General features: G+C 47.4%; 1 pseudogene; it reads right to left on the reverse strand.

Moving 5' to 3' along the window:
* Positions 1-1,153: 1,153 nt before the first annotated feature.
* Positions 1,154-1,292, reverse strand: LOC123118159 (uncharacterized; annotated as a pseudogene).
* Positions 1,293-8,874: the final 7,582 nt, after the last annotated feature.

Here is an 8,874-nt window from a genome sequence, read left to right on the forward strand (position 1 = left end):
ATTTTGCGATCAAATTGTCTTTCAACAAGATTTTGGAAGTCATGAAATTTTTGGAAAACTTCAGACTTATGTTTAATGAGGTAGATCCATGTGAATTTACTGAAATCATCTATAAAACTCACATAGTATTTCTTTCTACCTACGGTTTCAATGGCAGGACCCCAAACATCAGAGAAGATAAGTGCCAAAGGAAATTTTGATTCACTCATAGACTGAGGATATGGTAGCTGGTGACTTTTGCCCTTTTGGCATGCGTCACATACAAATTTATTTTCATCATTGCTAACACATGGGAGTTTATTCTCACTAACGATCTTCCTAACAACAATGGAAGATGGGTTACCTAAACGTCGATGCCACAAGTCTGAAGATGGCTTGGTGACACTTAGCACATGCTTTGTGACGTTTCCCCCGATGTGTTTGAGAGGATAGAGACCTCTCCTACCCTTGCCGCGAAGTAGAACCCTCTTCGTTTCCAGATCCTTGACAAGAAAAAAATGAGGGTGAATTTCAACAAAAGTGTCATTATCAAAACCAAGTTTACTTGCAGAGATCAAACTTTTGGTGGCCTCCGGAACATGAAGAACATTGTTTAGGTGAAGTTCACGATCTGGGGTATAAATAGTCGTATGACCAATATGATTAATCGCCATACCTGATCCGTTGGCGGTGTGAATCTGCTCGTTGCCGGTGTACCTCTCCCGGACTATGAGCTTCTCCAGATCACCGGTGATATGGTCAGTTGCACCACTGTCCATATACCAGTTTGTATCTACGCCGTATTGAGGAGCAGCAATGTTCGCCGAGCGCTCTTCCCCTTCTTGGTAGGCGGAGTCGTACAGCTTCCAGCACTTCCAAGCAACGTGCCCAACTTTGCCACAGATCTGGCACGTTGGTTTGGCAGCGGAATTGTTGTTGAAGCCGCCGTCGTTTCCTCCTGAGTTGCCACGGCCACCACCGCCGTTGGGTTTGTTGTTGAAGCTCCGGCCGTGGTCACCACCGCCGCCAGTTTGTTTGTTGTTGAAGGCACGACCGCGGTCACCACCACCGCCGCCGCCGTTGCCGTTCTGCTTGTTGTTGAAGTTGTTGAAGCGCCCGTGTGACGCAGCGTTGGCGGAGGACTGAGAGGCTCCCCCGCGAAGATTCATGCGCGTCTCGAAGCTTAGAAGCTGCGAGTACAGCTCCGGGACAGTCACAGGTTCGACCCGTGAGCACATGGCAGAAACCACGGGATCGAATTCTTCCTCCAGCCCAGCAAGGATGTGTGAAACCACATCTTCTTCATCCACCTTTTTTCCTAAGGCAACCAACTCATCACAAAGAGTTCTGATCTTACCGACGTACTCCGTAATGGTGGAGTTGCCCTTATGAAGATTAGCCAGCGCGATCCTGACGTTGACAGACCGCGCTCGGTTATGCGAGGTGAGCATCCCTTGCACGGTGTTCCACAGCTCCGCTGCGGTGTGGCAGGTTGCCACTTGGATGGCCATCTCATGAGGTAGCGTAGTCAACAGATAGGAAAAAACCTGCTGATCACGAGCATACCAGGTGCCAAACTCAGGGTTGGCGGCCTTCGACTTGGTCTTGCCGTCGCTGCTGGTCACCTCGATCGTCATGGGCGGCACTTCTTGCTCCAGATCGAGGAAGCCCGCCATCTGCGCCCCCCTGATGGCAGAGAGGACGGTGGCGCGCCAGAGAGCTTCGTTCCCCCTCGATAGTTTCTCTGTGGCGATATGTGCAAAGGGAGATGAGGGGGAACGTATTTGTGGATGAGCTCGCCATGGATGAATCCGAGGTAGGCTCTGATTACCATATAAGATTGCGAGGTATTGGTGTGAAGCGTATGCCTTCTGGCAGGGACGTATGCGTGTTTATATATCCAACAAGATTACAAGATGCGGCAGGTGGTTTAGGCTTGACCCCTAGTGCAAGCTATACAAGGATATCTACTAGCACTGGGTCCTCTAACCACCTGCCTTGATACCCAAGATAACACACACGCACACAACTACAATCGTGACATTGTCACGTTACAATGCAAGTCTATCTTCTAACATTTCATCCATAGATTTATAATTTTTACCATCTCATTTAGCTTGAAACTAGCTCGAGATCGACTCGAGATCGTTACAAGCTGAGCATGAGTCATATTCTACAGCTCGATCATGAGCTTCACTCACTTTGAGCTCGCTCGAATTTTCTTATGAGTTGAGCTGAGCCAACTCCAACTCACTCGAGCTCGACTCGTTTGCAGCCCTAGTTGTCGCTGTTGCTGCCCTCCTCGTCGCTATCGCTCAAGGAGGAGCTTTCGTTGTCGGTGGAGCTCTCCGCGCAGCACCCTAAGGGAATTCCCGAGCGCCCAAAGACCTTGACGGAGAGCAGGCCATTCTCCATTAACTTGAACTGGAGAACGTGCCCCTCCGACAAGCTATGGCGCGGGCAAAGGTTTTCCACCCATGGCGGAGATACATGACGTGAGGGGCGGGGAAGTCGACGTCGACCCACATGCTGTCGTTCCTGCAGCCCCTCATATGCAGCCTCAAGGTGTGCGGCGGGTCAAGCTCCATTACCTGAGCAAACAGGGTGGGGAGGCGGAGATGACCGCACACGGGCTTGTACAGCCTCATGAAGAATTCACGGGGCTGGTCTCCGACATGGCCCTCCATTGGGAGAGGGGCCACCGGCGGAGGCGCGGCTGGTGCGCCGCCGCGTCCTCCTCTCTCCCGAGCGCCGCGACAACCTCGGCCTCGCCCTCTCCCTTTCCCTCTCACAGCGAGCTCCACCACTGTGAACTCCGGAGGAGGGGGGATGCGCTATCGAGCAGAAGCCCTCGTCGCGCCATTGGAGTACCAACACGCCCTCTCACCATGGCGAGTGGAAGAAGGATACCAAGCAGGAAGGAGATGAGTATGGAAAGGCACCGTCCCTTTCCCTTTTTATAGAGGGGCAGGGCCGGGGCCTGGCCTCCCAAACCAAGGACGGCCGCCCCGCTCGATCAATCCGGCCTCCAGAGGCGCGGGGAATCAGGACCGACCCGCTGCTCCAATCAGCGACGCCGGGTTTCCCGCCTCGGCGTTAATGCCCGCGCCCTCCGTATCCACCACCTACCCTTTCTAAGGCATGGAGGACATGTGGCGGGCGAGCCAGAAGCAAGAAGACAAGTGGGACGAGCGTTTTCCACCCCGTGATCGTGGGGTGCGGGCACCATGCAAGCCACGACCCGAGTCCACTTTGTAAATGAGCAGCGCCCCTGTGGCTTCCTCTTTTTATGGGGAAGGTGCGGGCCGCCTCTTTACTGCTCGGCATGAGGCGTCGCAGGCGTGCTGCGACCGTTCCACACATGACCCCCACGTCACGCACTCAATGCGGATCGTGGGGAAGCGCAACTGACGAGAAGATTACAACAGTTAATGCATGCCCGCGCACCGTTTGGGGCCTGGCCCAACGACGCTTAGCGCTTATGTGTGGCCCAGGCCCGGGGGCTCCTGTCGGTGTACAAAAGTATGGGCTTTTCTATACCCCTTACTTGTGCACGGGAAGTCGTAGCCACACATGCGGCAAGGCTTGGCATAGAAGCAGAAGGAAAGATACAAGACTACCAAGACAAGTTCGAGCCAACGAACAAAGAACATAAGACAGACTAGACCTTCCCGGCAACACCCTCGCCAAGGCAGCCTATGTAGCCCTGGCAAGAGCCTTGCCAGGGCAACCTGCGAAGCACCAGCAAGGCAGGCACCCTTGAGGCTGAGAGCCCTGACACCATCGACAACATTAAGGCCAAGACTCGAGGGTGCGTGCATAGTAGCATGCAAGTCTTTGTAAAGACTGGTGGCTTGCGGGTCTACGTGAAGATCAGAAGACAAAGACCCCCGGCAAGACCCTTGCTGGAGACGACTGTGAGGCCCTGGCAAGACCCTTGCCGAGGACAATTGCGGGACCACAGCCAGGCCCGCACCCGACAAGGTTTCACCACCTCACTGCTCTCCCAACACGACGACCAGCTTGCCAACTAGGCAGACGCCTACATGGCGGCATGCAGATTCTAGGCCAACTAAGCAAGCACCTGTGTGGTAGCATGCAGATCTTCGTGAAGGTCTTGCCACTGCGCCAGCACAGCAGCTAGCCAGCCAGCCTGGCACCGCCTACCTCGTCAGCCTGGACGCGTGTCAAGGCAGGATGAGGCGGCAACGTACGGGACGGGTTTTGTTGCTGTCCCCGATAAAGTTGAAGGGCATGTAGGTAGTGCATTTAATGTGTTTGTCCTACAATGTCAGCGATAAAGTTGCACACTGTAGATACTTTACACCTCATGTGTGCCACTGTGGCGACCCCTTTGATATATAAAAGGAGGCCCGAGGCGTACTGCAGAAGGATTCGGACTTTTTGGACTGGGCGTGCACATCAGCTAGTCTAAGAACTCAAGAACACTAAATATACACCCAAAAGCGGGACAAGGGTTTTACGCTCCATTGCGGCCCGAACCTGGGTAAAAATCCCCCATGCTGATCACTAGACCTGCTCTTTGCGAAGCCCTCTCCCCGCCAACCGTAGAAGGGATCCTCGTGATCCCATAGGTGTCGTTTGCCCGACAGTAACGGTGGAAAAAGTAATAGTAGCAGTTTTTTAGCAATCGTAACAGTAGCAACGGAGAAATAACTTAGCAAATATCAATATGAAACGAGCTCGTAGGCAATGGATCAATGATGGATAATTATGTCAGATGGCATTCATCATGCAATAGTATAACATAGGATGACACAGATCTAGCTCCAATTCATCAATATAATCTAGGCATGTATTCCGAATATAGTCATACGTGTTTATGGAAAAGAACTTGCATGACATCTTTCGTCCTACCCTCCCGTGGCAGCGGGGTCCTGATGGAAACTAAGGGATATTAAGGCCTCCTTTTAATAGAGAACGATACCAAAGCATTAACACTTAGTGAATACATGAACTCCTCAAACTACGGTCATCACAGGGAAGTGTCCCAACTATTGTCACTCCGGGGTTGCCGGATCATAACACGTAGTAGGTGACTATAACTTGCAATATAGGATCAAGAACACTCATATATTCATGAAAACATAATAGGTTCATATCTGAAATCATGTCACTCGGGCCCTAGTGACAAGCATTAGGCATGGCAAAGTCATAGCAACATCAATCTTAGAACATAATGGATTCTAGGGGATCAAACTCTAACAAAACTAATTCGATTACATGGTAAATCTCATCCAACCCATCACCGTCCAACAAGCCTACGATGAGATTACTCATGCACGGCGGTGAGCATCATGAAATTGGTGATGGAGGATGGTTTATGATGACGATGGCGACAGATTCCCCTCTCCGGAGCCCCGAACAGACTCCAGATCAGCCCTTCCGAGGAAGAACAGGGCTTGGCGGCGGCTCCGTATCGTAAAACGCGATGAATCCTTCTCTTTGATTTTTTCTCCCCGAACATGAATATATGGAGTTGGAGTTGAGGTCGGCGGAGGTCCAGGGGCACACCCCCACCCTCATGGCCAGGGTGTGGGCCCCCTTCAGCTGATTCTTTTGCCAGTATTTTTTATTAATTCCAAAAAGTGCCTCCATGAAGTTTTGGTCATTCCGAGAACTTTTATTTCTACAAAAAAATAACACCATGGCAATTCTGCTGAAAACAACGTCAGTCCGGGTTAGTTCCATTCAAATCATGCAAATTAGAGTCCAAAAGAAGGGCACAAGAGTTTGGAAAAGTAGATACGTTGGAGATGTATCAACTCCCCCAAACTTAAACCTTTGCTTGTCCTCAAGCAATTTAGTTGACAAACTGAAAGTGATAAAGAAAAACTTTGACAAACTCTGTTTGATCTTGTTGTTGCAAATATGTAAAGCCATCATTCAAGTTTTCAGCAAAGATCATGAACTAACCATATTCATAATAACATTTAGGTATCACGTTTACTCATATCAATGGCATAATCAACTAGCGAGTAATAATAATAAATCTCGGATGACAACACTTTCTCAAAACAATCATGATATGATATAATAAGATGGTATCTCGCTAGCCCTTTTTGAGACCGCAAAACATAAATGCAGAGCACCCCTGAAGATCAAGGACTGACTAGACATTGTAATTCATGGCAAAAGAGATCCAGCCACAGTCATACTCAATGTAAATCAATCACAATGCATACAAATGAAAGTGGTGCTCTCCAACAGGTGCTTTTTATAAGAGGATGATGACTCAAAATAAAAGTAAATAGATAGGCCCTTCGCAGAGGGAAGCAGGGATTTGCAGAGGTGTCAGAGCTCGAGTTTTTGAAACAGAGATAAATAATATTTCGAGCGGCATAGTTTCATTGTCAACATAACAGCCAAGAGATCTCGATATCTTCCATGCTACATACATTATAGGCGGTTCCCAAACAGAATGGTAAAGTTTATACTCCCCCACCACCAACAAGCACATTCCATGGCTGGTCCGAAACAATGGGTACCGTCCAACTAACAACAATCCTGGGGGAGTTTTGTTTGCAATTATTTTGATTTGATTTGAGCATGGGACTGGGCATCCCGGTTACCGGCCATTTTCTCGTGAATGATGAGCGGAGTCCACTCATCGTGACAATAACCCACCTAGCATGGAAGATATAGAAAACCCTAGTTGCTACATGAGTGATTTGAGCATGCAAAACAGAATTTCATTTGAAGGTTTAGAGTTTGGCACATGCAAATTTACTTGGAACGGCAGGTAAATACCGCATATAGGTAGGTATGGTGGACTCATATGGAACAACTTTGGGATTTATGGAAGTGGATGCACAAGCAGTATTCCCTCTTAGTACATGTGAAGGCTAGAAAGAGACTGGGAAGCGACCAACTAGAGAGCGACACAGTCATAGACACGCATTAAGATTAACCAGCAATTAGTGCAAGCATGAGTAGGATATAAATTAAATATTGTGGAGGCTATGTTGATTTTGTTTCAACTACATGCGTGAACATGTGCCACTCAAATCATTCAAAGGAGGATATCATCATTATCATACTACATCACAGCCATTTTAATAGCATGTTGGCACGCAAGGTAAACCATTATAAACTCCTAGCTAATTAAGCATGGCATGAGTAACTATAATCTCTAATTGTCATTGCAAACATGTTTCATTCATAATAGGCTGAATCAGGAATGATGAACTAATCATATTTACAAAAACAAGATAGGTCGAGTTCATACCAGCTTTTTCTCATCTCAATCATTTCATCATATATCGTCATTATTGCCTTTCACTTGCACGACCGAACGGTGTGGATAATAATAATAGTGCACGTGCATTGAACTAAGCTGGAATATGCAAATATTTAATTCAAAGGAGAAGACAGGTTAATATGGGCTCTTTATTAGATCAACAATAATGCCTATGAGAACCAGTCATCATTTTCATCGTGGTCTTCTCCTCTTGACCCCCAAAGAAAAGAAAAGAAATTCAAAGAACGAGAAAAACTATTTACACGGGAAAGCTCCCAACAAGCAAAAGAAGAACGAGAAATCTTTTTGGGGTTTCTTGTTTAATTACTACTACTACAAGCATGGAAGGTAAACTAGCTAAAAGCTATAACTATTTTTTTGGTTTTTCTCAAAAAAATTCAAACACACAAGAAGAAAGCAAGAAAAGAAAATAAACTAACATGGATAGTACAATGAAAAAGTATGAACGCCAACAACTAGAATGGTTGTGTGAATATGAATGTAATCTCGGTGAGAAATACGTACTCCCCCAAGCTTAGGCTTTAGGCCTAAGTTGGTCTAAGGCCACCACTGGCCTGGATGATATCCAACATCATAGTTGGGGTCGTACTGTGCTGCGACAGCTGCCGCCTGACGAGCTGCTTCCTGGAGACGAGCGGCCTCCGCTGATCTCTCATACTCGTTCACCTCCTCTCTGGTTATAACATATCTCTCATTTGCCTGAAAGTTAAAAAAGGAAGAAGCAGACAATGTAATATGGACAACACGTCGTCTGTCAAAGATTAGTCGGTACTGGAGGGACTGATCGTTCCTCTCAAGAAACTGGTAGCGAACCATAGCATTATAATCTAGAAAAGCAGGTGGCAACTCAATATCATTTTCTCTTATGGATACACCAAGATAATCAGCTAAATGAGTTGCATAAATCCCACCAAATAAATCTCCATCTTTAGCATTAAGATGTAACCTCCGTGCCACAATGGCCCCCAAGTTATATCGCTTATCACCTAATACCGCACTCTTGAGGACACTAAGATCTGGGACGCAAATGTAGCTATGCTGGTGCTTACCATTCGCATCTACCTATAAAGAGAGCAAAGTAATGTATGGTAGGAAAATGAATGCTCCCTATGGTAGCTTGTGTGATATTTCTAGTTTCTCCCACAATGATGCTAGCAAGGATATTATTATATTCAGATTTGTGAGGTTCACTAAAGATGCCCCACTGTGGGATTTTGCAAGCAGTATTAAAATCTTCAAGGTCCATGGTATATGATTTATCATAGAGGTCAAATATAACAGTGTGAGTGAGGGAGTCCTGGACTAGGGGGTGTCCGGATAGCCAAACTATCATCATCGGCCGGACTCCAAGACTATGAAGATACAAGATTGAAGACTTCGTCCCGTGTCGGATGGGACTTTCATTGGCGTGGAAGGCAAGCTTGGGATACGGATATGTAGATCTCCTACCATTGTAACCGACTTTGTGTAACCCTAGCCCTCTCCGGTGTCTATATAAACCGGATGGCTTTAGTCCGTAGGATGAACAATAATCATACCATAGGCTAGCTTCTAGGGTTTAGCCTCCTTGATCTCGTGGTAGATCTACTCTTGTAACACACATCATCAATATT

This window comes from Triticum aestivum, chromosome 5B (genome assembly GCF_018294505.1).
Source record: "Triticum aestivum cultivar Chinese Spring chromosome 5B, IWGSC CS RefSeq v2.1, whole genome shotgun sequence".
In the NCBI taxonomy this organism is placed as follows: Eukaryota; Viridiplantae; Streptophyta; class Magnoliopsida; order Poales; family Poaceae; genus Triticum; species Triticum aestivum.